This window comes from Columba livia, chromosome 1, assembly GCF_036013475.1.
Source record: "Columba livia isolate bColLiv1 breed racing homer chromosome 1, bColLiv1.pat.W.v2, whole genome shotgun sequence".
Lineage (NCBI taxonomy): Eukaryota > Metazoa > Chordata > Aves > Columbiformes > Columbidae > Columba > Columba livia.
Window position 1 is genome coordinate 125,529,473 of NC_088602.1, and position 17,581 is coordinate 125,547,053.

The 17,581-nt window shown below is 40.4% G+C and overlaps 1 protein-coding gene across 6 annotated transcripts in view; it reads left to right on the top strand.

The window, feature by feature from the left end:
- Nucleotides 1-17,581, top strand: part of CD247 (CD247 molecule) — a 70,263-nt gene that overhangs the window by 25,460 nt on the left and 27,222 nt on the right. The window contains exon 1 of one of the 6 annotated variants that reach the window (XM_065077166.1): nt 188-595. The exons of the other annotated variants lie outside the window; for them this stretch is intronic. The gene's annotated coding sequence lies outside the window, so the exon portion shown is untranslated. Of the gene's footprint in view, nt 1-187; nt 596-17,581 lie in introns of those variants that run through there. 6 annotated transcript variants of the gene reach the window in all.

Here is a 17,581-nt window from a genome sequence, read left to right on the forward strand (position 1 = left end):
ACCTTCCATTGAGAAGAATAAGGGCAGTGAGACTTGGTGGTTACTCAGAATCAGGCCTCCTGCAGTTACATGGGATTATGTGGCTACTGATGCCCTGTTTTGAGTTTGATTGTAACTTATTATTGGGTGATTTAAAGTTGGAGAGCCTTTCTGTAAGATGTATGTGGTGGGGGGGAAGGGGAAGATGAAAAGAAGGGGAGGAGAGAATGAGGCAAATATTCTGTAAAAGGTTAAACTACTTGCAGAGATGGCCAATGTGGGAACAAAAGAGAAAGCATCAGAGGATAAGCAGCAAAGCATAAGATTAAGGGGAGAATTGTAGATATGATGGCCCAGTAACTTACCTTTATATCATCCTCTTCATGTTAGAAATGATCCTGGGAAGCCAAGCTGTGATTCAGAGACAAAATGCAATTCAAACACTGCTTTGATTGTGACCTCTAAGGCAAAAGTGGACATGACCTTCCTAAAGTTTTGCTTACATAGATGAGGATGAGCACAGAATCCCACAGAGAGCTCTGGAGTAATTTCATACAGATTGTGGTGGTTGAATTTCACACAGCATGAAGCTGTGGTAGCAGTCCCTCCCTTGCAGGTAAGTACGTAGATTTGAATAAACATCTCTGTTGTCCATCTGAACTGTCCACACCAGGGTTTGTTTTCTTCCCTTTTAACACTTTCTGTCTCATTAATGGTGTCAAATATGAAGCACTCAAATATCACTAATACAACATAGAATCCCGTTCCTTAAGTGTGCTGCTCAATTCAGAGAGAGCAGGACAAGAGTCTTAGTCAAAATTGGCATGTGTGGTGCGTTTTTTTTGTTTGGTTGGTTGGTTTTTTGTTTGTTTGGGGTTTTTTTGTTTATTTCTTTTCACTGCTGAAGGCACAATAAGTTTGCAGGAAAACATGGTTCTTGGAAGGAAGGTGATAGGTGAAAGATGGTAAGTTGTCTTTATGTCAGTGCCTAAGACTGATATTAATCCCAGTCTCGCTATCCGCATAACTACAGTCAGTCCTGGAAAATATTTTTACCTGGTTCTGTTACAGAACTGTCAATATGTCCTAATTTTGTCAAGTATCCTGTGATTTTGTTTTTGTTTATTTCTGAATGCAATCTAATTACTTATATAATCCTGACTCGTTTTTGTTTTCCAAGCATGCAACGTTAGCAATTCAGCAGCTCTACTGTTTCCACCATGTCCCGTTGAAACTTGCTTGTACCTTGTCAGTAGCTGATCCCTGCCTGCCTCTGTAAATGCTTTCTGCCCTCCTGTAGCAGATGTTATGAGTCTTTGCTGCGTACGTAGCTTTAGGAAGTGCTGAGTGCCTATTAATGGTCACCTGCACTGTCTCTCTTTGACCTGAGTGCATCCTCTGGTTTTTGATCTGAAACTTGCAGATGTGCTGATGAGCTGGAAAGCTTTTCTGCAGTGGGCAGGGGTGTCCCGGCAAACAGGCTGGCCATCAGACTTGGGTGGAAGAAAGTACTGGTGCCCAGAGCTGTTCTGTAAACACCTCTGCGTGTCACAGCATCGCCAGGTTGCGACTCGGCGCTGCAGCTTGGGCAGCAGAACATACGTAGCTGCACCGCGGGGACGGAAAACAAGCAGAAGAAAAACCCACGTAGCGTCAGAGAGACGGTGACTTCTGTGAACTTGTGTGTTTCCGCGTGCGAGGCTGCCTGACTCCCGAGGGGTCCGCTGGTGTCTTTTATCGTAAACGGCAGCACACAGCTGAGCTGGTGCTTGCCAGGCAGACCCAAGCCACCGAAAACTCGGTTTTGACTTGTTGGTGAACCAGCTGGGTCATGTCTACAGTTTGATATCCTCTGCCACTCATATGGTTCTGTGCAATAGAGGCGAAGGTGGTATATCCCCCACAACAGACGCTTGTTGGCTAAATCAGGGAAGTTTTTAAGTAAAATTTATTTCTGTGCTGTACAGCCATTTAATTTTCCTCCATCTGAAACTTCAGAGACTAAATTTAAAATTCAGGCTGTTTTAAGCCTTGTGTATAATTGCAATGAATTAAACTGATAAATATTGATCTTTTAATACCAGTATAGCAAAGAGGTGTTACTGAATGATACCAGAACAAGAGATCTGATACTGAGGCTTAAAACTTTTTTTCTGGAGTTACCTGGAAATCTTTTATATGTTTTGTTTTGTTTTTCAAAAGAGTTTCCTCATAACAGCCAGAAGATGATTTGATTTTAAAAAGAAGTAGTGTGATATTTTAAAAAAGACTTGATGATAATTACAAATGAAATATTACGTGAAAATGTATATAGTCTTATTTGTATTTCTGAGATGTTAGGAAACCAAACAAAAATGATAACAACAAAAATATTTTGGTTTTAATTTTTCAGAAAGAAAATGCATGTTAGTTGTAATCTATTCAGAGTTGTTGTGCTCTATAAGGAGAGAAAGCTTTTTCTTTACTTTATCTTTTTTTTTCTTTTAAATAACTCAACTCTATGGATACAAGTTAGCGGCATGAAGTATTAAAACTATATTTTTGCCACTTTTTTAGTGCCGTAAAAGCTTGTTTCTTTAAAATACAAAACAACTGCAGTGTTAGCAGTGAAAACATCGTTTTTGTTTATAGCACGTCTATAAATGTAGCTTGAACTTTTTAGCATGCAAACTCAGCTAACAGTCTGGGGCACCAGAAGGTATGAATTTCCATCACTAGAGTGACTTAGATCACCCATACAATTTTCTTCAAAGTGCACTAAGACAAAATAATTCAGCTTTTCAGCATTTTTGGATGAGTTATCGGGTTCATCTGATGGTTGAAAAGGGTGTTCAAGCAGGCAATTAACTTACTAGTGTAAGTTAGAGTTTCGGTTTGCTGCCTTGAGGAGGTTATAATCTGAGCCCTGGGCAGTTCCTTCTCTTTTAGCATAAATGAACATGTCAAGTATGAAATTTAACACGTTCTTATTTCTGCAGAGAAAAATGTTCTTGTGGTAACATCGCATAAATATCAAGTGCAACATTTGTCCTCGCAATCGAAGACTTTAAGATCAACAGAAAATGTAAAGTAAATACTTTATTTTAAAAAGTTTATTATTTTGAAGTCCTTTTTGTCTGCTCTCCTGTTAACAAGTTAGTACTTTTTATTACAAATGTTAACAGGTTGTACTTTATGTACTTTATCTTCTTGTTTTATGGGGCCCTGTAACTAACTTTTGATGTCTAAGGCTTTGCTATCTGTCAAGGCAGTTTTAGGTTCACATACTGCACTATTTTCAAGGAGAGATGCAACATATGGGAACACAAAGACTAGTTTTGGCCTATTGATTAACTTCTTGGCTTCTGTGACTGTGGTGACTGGGCTTTATACCTGGAAGTCAGGAATACTATAAATTCTCAGAGAAGGAAGCAAGCTGCTGATTTTATAGCTTTTTTCTCCACACAGTTAAGATATTAAGCACAGCTCTCTCTAATGTACCACGCACACTCTCTAGTAGCCTAAGATACCATATGCTGAATTCATTTATTAACCTGTTTGGGTTTTATTTTAAACTCTGAAGAGTATGTTTCTGACCTTTCATTAATTTCTCACCTTTCTCAAAAAGGTGGTAAGTCTTCTTCAAACCTTGGTTAGTGGGGTTCCTGCAATTGCCTGTATCTTTAGGGTTTTTTCTCCAGAAAAATGCAGACACTGTTTTTTAACTTCTCAGTGACAGAAAACCTTGAAAGTGTGAGTGGCAAAGACTATGATTAGAGAGAAGACAGAAGATGGTGCTCTCTGTCATGATCTTGTGGTGGGATTGGGAATGTAGTTTATAGCATATGTGATTGCCTTTCTTAATATATGTCCCAGATATCATATTGCTGAGATACACAACAGCAGATTAGACAGGTGTGAGTACTAACCCATGCATGTTGTTTTAACTGTAAGCGTTGTCCCTGACATGCTCTAGCTGGCACTCCAGGAGCACCCGCCAAGCCCAGGCAGTATGCAAAAAACCATCACACTCTCTTCCAGAAAATTACACATTTTTGGCTGGGGAGAATAGCCCCGGCCCTCTTCATGAGTCGTTTCCTTACTGTGTGCCTTGGGCATTAGCTGTGCCTGGGCTGTGCAGGCATGTTCAGGGACTCTTCCCCAGCTGGAGGCAGGGCTTGCCCACTGAAAGGGGTGATTACCAGCAGCCAAAACATGACAGAAAATGCTGAACAGATGAAACAGTTTAATTTTCCACTGTTTTGTCTGCATTGCTTGCGTCTCTTCCTTTAAATACAGCAAGCAAATTATAAATGAATCTGCAGTACCCTCTCCACTCAAGCGGAAAAGATGTTATTATCTGTTTTTTCATGAATCCGTTTAAAACTGCTTATTCTTCTTTTCCGTAGCTACTTTCTGACTCTCTCTTCTGCTGTTATCCAGCTGTTTATCACCCTTTCCCAAACTCCCTCCACTCATCTCCTACCAGACACTGGTGTGAAAGGATGCTGAAGGTGTTTTCACGCTCATGATGGGCACGCTCTTCCAGCACAGACCAGAGGGGAAGAGACCCTGCAGAAGGAAACCCCTGGGGAGGTGGGAGCCCTGTGCCGAGACCCCTTTCAAAGGTGGCGTGGCTTTCTCTGTGCTGTGGTCCCCGACACCCTCCTTTGGTGATGGGGAAGGCAGCGAGGCTCACCTGCAACTAGGCAAAGCAGGGCAGGTGGCTTCCTTCTTGCTGAACCTTTATTTTTCCTTTCACACATGCCTCTGTCTGACTGAAAGTCACTGGTGTCACACAAGTGTCTTGTCTGGCTGAGCGTCGTGCCTGCTCTGGTCTGTAACCCACGGAGGTAATGAGAAATGGCTGGGGTGAGTGTATGTAGATGTATCTATATATATGCACACATATGGATACATCACACAACCCTCGTGTGTGTGTATATATGCACGTACACCCTTGGTATATAACATTGCATGTATGTTTATATGAAAGGGAAAGACAGTGAGCATGTTGCACCTAAGTGAAGAGAAAATGGCCATGGGTGAACGAAAAAGTTTGAGGAGCTCATTTAAACTGAACAGTATAGCTGGTTTAGCCAAGTCCTACAGCTCTGGAAGATGGCATCAGAGTAGAATCTTATTATAACTCTGTATTCATTTCAGTATATCTGTCACTGGCTTATCAATAGTCCCTTCAGGAGCAGAATGCTATGAGGCAACATAAATGCAAAATAATAAGAAAAAGGCAAAACCAATGTTGTGGAATTGAAGATATTTATCAAAAGTTCAGTATAGATTTTTATTTTGATTATTTCAGCTCCACCATGTGTTTGGAATGAGGTGGCATAATCTTCTTGAATAAGTGGAAGACCTTCAAATAAAACCATTTTGTGATGCTAATACCAGAAGTTCTAAAATACTCAGCTCTGCAAGCAGTGCTGTATTTTGTGGTTACCTAGAATTTGTATTTCTTATGAGAAAGATATAGCCTAACCTTGTAAGACTTGAAGTTAAACTGCTGGATGTTTATTTTGACTTCTGAATGACAGAAGCCGTGTTTTGTTGCTTGCTCATGGGAGCCAATACAGTATATTCCAGAGAGCACAAACAGGGCTTTTTTTGCCCTTTGACGTAGTAACTTAACTTATTTTTCCCTAAATCTATAAAGTCAGTTATTCAGATTGAAACCTTCCAGTTCCTTGTTAGGAAGGAGTGGGAGTTGGCAAGAAATATTCAGAAAATTCATGCTGCTGTTCTTGGTGCCTCTTATAAAAGAGAGGGAGAATTTGTGTATCAGTGGTTGCTCTATATGGATGTGAATTTGGTTTTCCCTCTGGCAATTTCATTTTTCAATTCCAGAGTCGAAGCTGCCTTCTGAAAACAGATCTGTGTTTTGCCTTTAAAAAAAACCAAACCAAAACAAAAACCAGCCTTGTAGCTTTCCCTTTCTGTCGTAACCTGTCAGGCAACATTTGCACTTACGCTGCCGTGTTGCACCTTGAGTCTAGCTGTGCAACACAAGATCGTTTAGTGTGGTTTTCTTCTCCAGGCTCCTGGGATGTGCTGAGAGCTGAATTCTTCAGCTTGGGCAGCAGAGGTCCAGGATGCTGTATGCTGAGGCATTCGGTTCTCTCTGCTGAACTCTCCAGTCATGTCCCATTTCACTGATGAATGCAACAACTCCTGCAAAGACAGCCATGTTTTGAAAACAAAAAACCCCTCACTACCACCATCTTGCTTTTAAAAAAAAAAAGGTGTGCGTTGGTGTATAAGATTGCGTCATATACGTATTGCCTTCAGGGTGTCGAAAGGGCTTTCTTCAGAGCCAGGTACTTCAAAGGAAAACCAGTCCCCGCGTATGCTGTAGTAGTGGGGTTGGGCTATGCCTGTGTTTGTGTGTTTGTCTGAAAACCTGTGCAGTCTTTTTCCAAGGTCTGACACTTGACAGAGGTGGGACATTGATTCCAGATGTTACTGCTGCTTCATGTGTCAGTGGGCTCACCTGTCTGATCATTCATGGAGTTTTTCAGGGGATCGCTTCCTCGCTCCAGTCTCCTTTAAGTCTGAAGTTTGGGAAAAGGATGCCTGTGATCCAGATTTAAGGAAAACACGATGTTGGTGTTGCCCTGTTTTTGTCAAGCACTTCTTTTTGTGTTCCCTCCCGTAAAAAGAGAGGCTGAAGAGACCTGAAATTACAAAGCCCTCTCGTACACTTACTTTACTGTGAGGTAACGATTTCTAGCTTGGTTACAGCAGCTTTCAGCTACTTTGAGCAAGTGCTTTCTCAGACGCACCTGGTATTGCCTGTCTTTGCTATCAAAAGTCTCAGATGTGTGTTTGCTGGGGCGGGTGTGTAGGGGGTAGATTCATATCTGTCTAAGGGAAGCGTAATGTCTCGCTTTGGGGCTTCAAAGGGGCTGGGGTGTACGTGAATGAGGGACCAGGAGCTCTATTTTGTCGCTGCAGCTCATAAGAGAAGGGGACTCAGGTCATGGATGTTGTGGTTGCTGCCAGAGAAGCAAATGGGGCCCCCCATGATTCTCTCAGAGCACAGGAACAAATCTGTGTAAAAAGGATGTTCAAGCTGATTCATACTCGGCTTTACAGGTGGGTCTTGGAAATAGTGTAAAGGCTGCTGGAAATCGGTTGTCCTGAATAAGGAAGAAAGGTTGAAGAAGTGGAATAGGAAAAGAAACACACACACACACACACACACACACACACACACACACACGCACACACACACACACACACAAAACAAACAGACAAAACCCAAACTACTTGCCCTTACCAATATTAACATGTCCCAAGAGACAAAGAGGATGGAAATTTCTAAAAGAAGCAGCCAGCTTGTGTTGTGCTGCTGGGGTGCAGCGGGTTGTGCAGCACTGGAGGGGGAGCAGGCTTCCTCTCTCCCTGACCTATTGGCCAGTGAAAATAAACCAGAAAAATCACAGGCAATCTGCTGGACATACAGTTCCTGAGAGGTTCCCAAAGTGGCCTGGTAGGCCTGACCAGAAATGATTCTGTGATTCTATGACCCTTGTGCTAAGGAGAGCTGCTCTCTGTGCTAAACAGTGGGGGATTTTCTGAGGCTGCCCCAGGATGCAGCAGCAAGCTGTTGGAGCAAGAAAACACATTTCGTTTTCTGAAAGCATGGCGTTGAGCTCTGATTTGTGTGGTTCACACTGAAATACAGACCTGATCCTTTCTGATCAAAGTACAGCATATCTAGAATATAAAAGATGGGCAAAGAGAAGTTATTGAGTGTCTATAGTACCTATAGAGAAAAGCATCTCGTTAACAAAATCCACTAAAAGGACAATTAGTGGGCAGGATGGAAAGCCATAACACAGAGGTGAGCAAGTTTGATAGGTGTAAGAAATGTTATTTGTCTGTCTGCAAAGGATAATAAACTAGTCGTTTGCTACTTAACTATGGCTATAAAGCTATTATTAAAAACAGATTGGAGAGTATCTAAAGTGCAATGTCCGGCGGGCCAGCAAACATCAAAGGGTGTCCTTGGTTGATGTCACGGCTCTGCATTTTCTGTTCCTCTCTGAACTATCCTGATCAGTATTGAGAGTATCGTTAAACTGCAAATACTTTTTCATGCTTAGAAGTCTTTTGTCTTTTTACAGTACAGTTTAAAAGAACAGGAGAAAGCCTGAATGGTCTGTAGGTAACTACAGAAAATAATTTCATTGAGTCAGTTTAATGATTCTCTGTCATTTTCCACCATTGATATTGTCTGCATAAAGCACTTGGCCTTTTGACGAGTACTCAGGAGGTTTGTGCATCAGTTGTTTGGGTAGAATTGTTCGAATTTCAACACATAATAAACGCCTCAGTGCTTGTTCTATAGATTTCCATTCCTGTGTAACCTAATAAGCTTATAAAGTATATTTAAAAATAAAGTCAGACATGATTTTGCTGAAACTGCTAGGGTTCTGCTGTTTTGACTTAGAGTGGTGCATTTGTAATTTGAGGAACTTGGATTCAAACAACTGTGAGAGCGTTGTCAAATTCTCTATAATATCGCAAGCAGCACGCGGAACCAACTTTTTTCACTTTTACTCTTTTGCTTAATAATAAAAATAAAATACAATTGTTGACTGAAAATAAGTATATTAATTTTGCTTCATCAGCTGCAAAGTGGGTAATTACTGAACAAAATGGCTATGTATGGATATATATATATATATATTTTTTTTTTTTTTCCCATGAAAATGCTGGTGTCATCAGCCACACTAGAATAAGCACAAAACATTTCTGTGGTAATTTGTAGTCAATCAGGGTTTCTGGAAGTCAGAGTTCACAAGTTGACCCACATGTGTTAATAACTTTGATGACAGCTTTTATTATCAATGTCAACACTGATAGTGTACTGCATGGATGGTAAAATTTAGCCGCTCATATGCTAGTAGAACTTGATCGTATGTCTGCCCAGAGTTTGCAGAAGAGGAATATGACCCTGATTAGAAGAAAGTTTGTATGCAAATGGACAAATGCAATCCCTTCACTAGAATTGCACTAATACCCTAGGATGAGTTCAAATAGCATAGTTCATTTTGTTTCTAAAATACGATTTACTGACACTTCATAAAAAAAACTGAAAGTGCAACCAACTTTGAAATATTTTATTTTAGTCTTAATTATTCAGTTCTGCCTTGAATCACAAATCGGTTGTGCATGAATTCTAATCGTGCCTGATGGCAGGTTGTTCTGCAGAATTTAATCTAATCTCTTAAAAGCTGCAGAAAGTACTAATCTCTGAATAACCCATCTAGAGCATATTTCCATGCCATAGTCGGCTGAGAATTTTAAGTGAAACAGGAGATACAGTGTGATACTTTATTTAGCTGTACCCAAGTTACAAATCTCACCATAAAACTGTTATCCATTTACTGCTCCGAAAGAGCACACACTAATTTTGCCTAGGATTTGTTAAGTATTTTTTTGCTTTATATGCTACCAGTATTATAATAGTGCTAGAAATGTGATAGGGGAAAGAGAAGAAATATCACTTCCAAGCTTGTAAATGATGTCTTAAAACCGTAGGGTGGATCGCTGATTGTCAGCACAGTAATAAAATACCTGAACAGATACTTTCCCCGTACCTGGTGATAGGACTTTTTTAGGGACTTCAATTGTTCTGATCATAAACTCAAGAGACTGAGATGTATAACAGTGGGGCACTGGAGGAGAATGAGGCTTATAGTAGGAAAATTTGGCTTTAGGGGGCTTACAGCACTAGTTTGCTGAACAAAAATTATCTTAAGTCTATGCAGTTTTGCTTTTTATTTCTCTGTTGAAATTTTCTTCAGTATTTTCTCTAGTATGTCAAATGCAAAGTAATTGTTTAGTTTAAAATCAGTTTTGTTCTATAGCTGTATTTAGAGTTGTATGTATCTATTTAATTTAAATTAAAAAACCACTATGTGACAGTGTCTGCCATCATATTCTAGAAATTTCGGTGACTGCATGGAATCTGCTAGGCAATGACTTTTTATGTCATATTCAAGCCGAAAATTGACTGACAGGACAAACACATAATGAATTTTCCCCCATTATTTCATGTGAATCGGTTTTGTATTTTAAACAATATCAGAGCAGGTGACAAAGCTGCATTTCTTTTGCTTCATGCACAAGGACTTCTATCTTAGACCTTTGTATCTTATGCATGTGCTGTCCTCTTCCTTAATGAAATTGTTTGGAGAGTTGTACGCGTGTATTCAGTCCTGTGCGATCTGGTTCTCCCTGCTTATTTTTGCCTTGTAGTGAATCATTCTCATGTAGCTCTTGTAATGAACTTTGAGTAAATCATTGCAAATTTTTATTGATAAAATAGAATTATACACTTTGGTGTGCACTTCTATAAAAATAACGAGGGCTTCAGAGACAACTTATTCTTTTTCCCGGCTTTGATGTGTAGGCATTTGAAAGTGAATTGCAAAAGAACAAGTTGTAAAGTTACTCTGAAAGCAGGGTAGAATACAGCAAAACTAAAGAAAAGAGTAAAGAAAAGTTATTTTCCAGAATAAAAAAAAAATAGCATAATGACTCCCCAAACTTAAATTTGTTACAGTAAGCAAAGATTTCTAGTATAATGAATATTGTGTTAGAAAAAAACATTCGTGTCTATCTTTTAGTTATTGCTTATCAGTACATGTTTCTTGTGTGTCCTTTAAGGTATGTGCATGTCTGCTTTGGGATTAAACCTATTCTCATGGAATTAAATAGCCTATGTTGACATCTGTTGAAATCAATGGTGTGGAGAATTAATTCACCCCATTACAAGATCTGGTCTTTAGGGGGAAGAGAACCGGGCCATTTATTTACATTCACTTGTGTTTCTTCCTCCATTTGGATGCAACAAACCTGAATGTAATCCTCTTGATTACTATTAGTTTGAATAGCTTTGCTTTTTTTTTTTTTTTTTTTTTTTTGGTATGTAAAACCAGGGTAACTTCTCCAAACAGTTTTCAAGGGGTGGATTGAAATAATTAATGCACATCTAATGGATAATTTGGTGGGATAACACTTTGCTTAATGGGATTAATTCCATGGTTGCATACACGAGAAACTCCCTGGAGGCACAAATGAGGCTACTGCAAAGCACTTTAAAGTAGTATTTGTTCCTAGTCCCTTCCCTCTTCCCATCTATCATATAAGGAATACACACTAAATCCAGATGTGAAGGAATTATGGATTAATCTAAACTAATCTCAAAAAAATTCTTTTGTATTAAGGGGGAACAATGTTTTGTTTTATACAAGACCATGCATTTATCTGGGCAGCCCAGCTTTTCATCACATATATTAAGCAGTGCAATATACTACAATATACAGTTCTGTGGCAAGAATAAATTTTAACAGATAGAAATAGATGAAGGATTTTCATAGAGAGTACAGAGTAAAAGTAAATGTAATGCTAAGGATCCTTTTCACGTTTAGGAGGAAACTTATTCCCTGTGGGCATTTGATCATTTGGCAATCTTCCACTCCATCCAACAGTTCTGTAATATCACTTTCCAACTTTGTGCTTTGAATAAAGCTTACTTAAGTACTTACTTAAGTGTTACAAAAAATGGAGCTCATAGAAATTTCCTTTGCATTCTAACTCTGTGTCAGCTGCACACAGAAAGTAAATAAACACAGTTTCTGGGCAGTCTTTTTTATCCGTCTGCACATCTCAAAGGCTTCCCGATAAGGCTTTTTGTGGGGGATGTTTAAAGTAAATATAACTTTAAAATTTAAGTCCATTTTAGAAGCAGCATTAAAGGCCTTAAAAACCCCGTGGTTTATGAGACTGATAAGCAATTAGATCAGTGTACCGATTGTGCAATGCATAATTCTACACTTAGAAAATTAGTCGGAGTGAGAAAAATCAGAGTGAACATAATATCCCATCTTAAGTGGCTGTTTCAGATATGTGGTTTAAAACTCTAAGGTATGAACAAAACTGCTCTGTAAATTATATTTGTTAAGCGACTGAGAGCTACTAGTCTACATTAATACATAAGTAATAAATACAAGGAATCTAAATGCTGTAGAAATGGCACAGACATTTCTCCAGGAAACCCCAATCAAATGAAACCTAGTCATAAACAGCAAGGTGGGATTTCTGTGTGCGGTGTTTCCGGAAAATCTTTTCCTGAAAAATCCCAAAGAAAAAGCAGTGCGGGAAATTCAGTGCTGTAGGTGAAATTAGTTTAAGTCGCTGATGATAGCTCACCTTCCTAGGTTACTTAACCTGATTTACATGATCAAGACAGAGCTTTTCAGAAAAGGTCCCCTCCGTTTCTATGTGCCTTAGAAAATACGATGTGTGCATAGAGTGAACTTCACAAATAAGATCATTGTTCCAGCTTGTAGCAACACGCACGTTCTTACCAGGCTCATTTCTTAATGAGATCAAGCATCTGCACTCACGGTCTTTATCAGTTGGCCAATTTAAGAGAGAGGTTGGGGTGTCAATAGGCGATGCAGTTTCTCCATGTTTCACGAGTGGGGATGGCTGGACGGAGGGAGAAGCTCAAGGCGGTGCCCGGGTGGCACCAGTGGGAGCTCGGCAGGGAACAGTGGGGCTGGGCTGCTGGTGGCTGCCTGGTGGACCTCCCCAGCAAACACCACTGCTGGGCAAGGCTGGAGCTGGGTGACCCATGGGGGTATGAGGCAGGGAGGAGGTTTGAGGGGTGTTAGGGGACGCTGGGATTATTCATTTATTTATTATTTATTTATTTTCCATGTAGGCGTAAAAACAGAGGGAAGAGAGGAAGCAGAGATTTGTATCTGGGGATACAAACCATTCAATACAAATGAGTATGACCAGTGATTTCTATAGCCTTTTTTTTATTCCCCCCGCAGCTCCCCCCCGCCCTGATGGTGCTGACTTAAAATGTCTATAATTGAACCCCATTTTGGTTTAATGCAAATATAGATCAACCTCTGAAATCCCATCTCTATCATCATATGTGCTTGACAGTGTAAAAATAATAGATCCTGCAGTGTTTGTTTTGGTGGGCTGATGTCAAACTCCAGTACTCACTGGTGGATATAGTGTCACAGTAGAATATTACCTTTTATTTTTTTCTTTACACAAAAGATCTGTAAAAATCCAAATGTGTTAATGTTCAAATACTTTTTTCTTCTGCCCCTCTGAAACCAGTACATTCAATAAACATACAAAATCTCAGGGTCTTTAGTGCATTCCTGTCATCATCCTGTCCTTTATTAAGCATGCAGAACATTAGATGGTTATTTCGTCATGAAATGCTTGCGAGAATTGACGGAGATGTTCTGAACAGACGGAGAGTAGAATCTGGTCTGTTCTTTTCAGACAAGCTGACCCAGAGCTTTGCTATGGGTCACTAAAGCTTCGTGCAATATTGTCTGTAATTACTGGTAGCAAATGAACTCTGAAGTTGATCCTCTTTTGGAAAAGGATTTAATGTTATTAATATATCTGCGATGTAAGATAAATACAGTGTGGTCACCTGGACTGTGAACCACATATAGCATTGAAAAATTAAAAACTGAGAAAAGAAAAAGGTCTTTCAGAAAGCCTGCAATACTGAGGATTTTCTGCTTTACAAAAAAGGCAATTTTAGTACGCATATTATACATCAACAACAGAAATGGTGATTATTTTTTTTACTAACCCTGCACCATTATATTCTTGAATTCTTACTAATTTTACATAGCTTTGCTTGGAAGCTCTCATATTCCCTTTCAGCACAGTAGTTATGACCACTGAACAGTTACAAAAATATAATTAATACAACAGAAATTAACTACCAGAATAGATATTAGGCATGACTGGAGACTCTACTTAATATTTGCATTTGATGGCTAATGGATACCTCTGTTAACACTTCTAATTTGTTAGTGGTGATGTAGACATATGTTTTACATTATACATTGAATACTGGAATTAACTTGATAAATTTTAATATTAGCTGCATGCACTGTACGTATGGGTAGAGCATAATGGTTTACTTTCAGTCACAAATACTGACATAGGAAGGTTTGAATTCTTACTGTAAATATACAGGAAATTTTCTTCGTGGCAAGAGCTTCAGATCCTTTTTCTGTCCTTGTTTTGCTTTTTCCACAAGTCTATCTCTCCACAGAGAAGCAATTAAGAAGGTATTAATTCATAGTGTCTGAGATTTTTGAGAGCACTTAAATATTTTGACAGCTAAAAATGTAACTTCTGTTAGTCTTATGAGTGGCAAAATAAAGGTATTAATGATAAGGAAATTCTTTCTTCCTATTTCCCCCACCCCAATGCACCCTACCACAGGAGTGCATTGCTTTTTAACAGTCTTTAATTCAGTCAAAATCTATAAAGAGACTTTTCATATTTGCCATTTCCTACCTATGTATGTGAACGTGTGTCTCAAAATATAACCTTTTTTTTTCTTATCATGTAATGCAATCTGAGATAAGGCTTTCTAAAACTGGTTGTAGTCCCTTAGGTGGCTTGTAATAAAATGTCGTGATGGAGGTGTTGTAGCCACAGCTGTATCACTTGATAGAGCAGCACGGGCCTCAGCAGCGACGTGTTAATGGGGAAGTCAAGCCACGCCCCTGCACCCCACTTGCAGATCCACAACTAATACTCTTTCTCTTTATCAGCGCTTTACTTTGCCACAGAATTTTAGATCTACAGTTGCTGCACACTATGAAAATGTGAACCCTCCCAAATTAGGGGAAGAGCAGTTCAGGGGTGGAAGAAGTGATCCCATGTTTTCTCGAGGGGAATACGTGAAGGTCCATGGAATCATAGAATCATAGTTTGGGTTGGAAGGGACCTTCAAAGATCATCTGGTCCAACCCCCCTTCCAGGAGCAGGGACATCTTCAACTAGATCAGGTTGCTCAGAGTCACGTCCAGCCTGGCCTGGAATGTCTCCAGGGATGGGGCATCTGCCACCTCTCTGGGCAACCTGTGCCACTGCTTTACTGCCCTCGTTGTAAAAAATTTCTTCCTCATGTCTAGCCTGAATCTGCCCTCCTTTAGTTTGAAACCATCACCGCTTGTTCTGTTGCAACAGGCACTGCTAAAATGTCTGTCCCCGTCTTTCTTACAGGCTCCTTTTAAGCACTGAAAGGCCACAATAAGGTCTCCCCAGAGCCTACTCTTCTCCAGGCTGAACAACCCCATCTCTCTCAGCCTGTCCTCATAGGAGCAAAGTGTGCTGAAGAGTTCTGTCGAGAACCAGGCGAGGTTTGTTGTGTGTCAAGGTTTAATTGCAGGTTGACAATAAACCATGGCAGATGCTCTCTGTTAATCTCCCCACACCCTCTCCTTATAGGAAAAAGTGATAAGAAGGATAAGGAAGAGAGACTTCAAGTTGGAAAGGTTTTAAAGGCTTTACTAATGCTACTAATAAATAGAGAAAATAGTACAAAATATACAAAATCACTCTTGAATGTCCTGGGGTAGAGCAGCTTTGCCTGATGTGGAGTTGGTGTGACTCCAGTGGCTGCAGGGTAGGCACCTGAAAGTCCCGGGTGGGACTTCACAGAAAACCAGAACTGAATTCAGGGATGCAGGGATGACAGGCAGGGTGCTCTTCAGATGCTGGCCATGGTCAAAGAGAGCGAGACCCTTGCGATCTCCCTCTTTTATAGGGTGTATGATGTGTATGGGATGGAATACTCAGTCAGTCAGTTTTAGTCACCTGTTCTGTCCGCCCCTTCTTGTTTGGGATCATTTTCAGAGAAAGGCGCTAAGCTTTGTGGAGCAATGCTGCAGGGAATTAATATTAAAATGAACCCTTAATCAACTTTTATTTTCTCTTTATTCAGTACATGGGTGCTGTTGGATGCTTTTTTTGTCAGTGCATCTTCCAGCAGAGGCAGGACAGGACACACATGGCTCTCCATTAAGTGGGTCAGCAGCAGGGGACTAAAAGCCTGCTCTGAAACCTCTCCCTCCCCGATGCGTGTAGCTACTACAATGATGTGTGTAGCTACTACCAGGAACAGAGCCTCAGCCGTTGGGGCCGGTGTAACCTTCTTCCTGCCTGATAACCTGAGGCCGCCGCTGCATCTGTAAGATGATTTAACTATTTCTCTGCTTGACACCAAGCTTCACTAGTTATTTTTCCACCCTCAGAGGCCTTCTTGCAAGTGGATATCTATACAGGGACTGCAATGAAATCATCTTGAGACTTTGCGAGACTTGACACAGTTTGCTCCCGGTTGTCCTGCTGGATGAGCTAAGGGAAATCTTGCAACTTTTCCGTGGCTTTGTATATGTCTACCCTCCTTACGATTCAGTCACGATGTTTATCTGCTGGAAAACAGTATATGAGGAATGTGTTGAAAGCCTTGGATGGCAGCCACCTGGGTTTTGCAAAATGTTGCTATAGGCTTTACCCAAAAATGTGGATGGATTTCATTATTTGGGGTTTGGTGGCCTTCCTGGTACTGGCATTTCTGTCACGGGTTAGATCTGGTGCTGTCAGTGATCACAGAGAAAGGAAAACTGGTTTCATCCCAGTAGGATTAGCTGTGATGAGTTTACAGTCACAGCTTTCTCTGACTATACGTCAAGGACGGCTCCTGTAGTTGTTGCAGCTTTGGTCCACATTGCCTGCAACAAAAGGAATTGCTCACAGGCCAATTTCCGTCTATAAAAACTGCACCCTTGTAGCTGCAACTCTGGCTCCAGCACCTCTGCCCCCAGCCTGTGTTGTTGTGATGGAAGAGTTTCCTACTTTTCTTCTCTGCTTGCAGCTGACCGAGAGAATTGAAATTGAGCTCAGCCTGAGAAAAAACAGTCCTGTTAAGTCTCTTGTTGGGCTTGTGCATCTCTGCACTTAGGTTAATGTGAGCGGTGAAATCAGAGTAGTCCCTCCCTGCACTAATACAGAGACAAGAAAAAAAAAACACTGGTAAGTCTGTGCTTGCTGACTGACTTGGAATATTTTGTGCACAGATATTTCTATTAGTTTATTAGTCAGCTAATAGAAAGTCATTTCCCGCCAATAGCGATAGCCAGCATAAGCTGGTCTTTGGAAGTCTGAAACAAGGATAAAAGGGAGTGAGGGATACCTCATAAATCTCCCAGCTGGAAACTATTCTTCATGTTATGAGTGTATTTGATTACTGGAAGCCGTTCTTCATGTTATCAGTGTATTTGATTACTGGAGCCATTGGCAGTGAGCTAGCTGCGAGCTATTTAGCATAACCGTACTTCCACTGCTTTTTGTAACCGTACTTCCACTGCTTTTTGTAAAGTCTTAACTAAAAAGTGCTAATTTAAAGCACTAGGGGAATGTCTGCCATGTCTGTGAGGTGCTCACTGAGCAGAGAAACACATCTGATTGTGATCAACAGCATCTTGTGTCTGACTTGGTGTCTCTTTCTTCAGCCTTGCAGCATGTAGTCTCTTTGGGATTCCCAGTGAGATGTGTAGACTGAATTCTTTTAAGCAGTCCTCTGTGATGTGCATTGGGTTGTAGAAGCTAAACATGAAAAACCCACCTAATAGTAAATCAGTCTGGAGTGAGTTACTGTTGTGGGATGTGCGGAGAGAATTGGTGGGAGAAGGGAAGGGTAAGTGCCCTAGAAACAATCTGCTGGATCATGTGTTGTCTCTTGGGA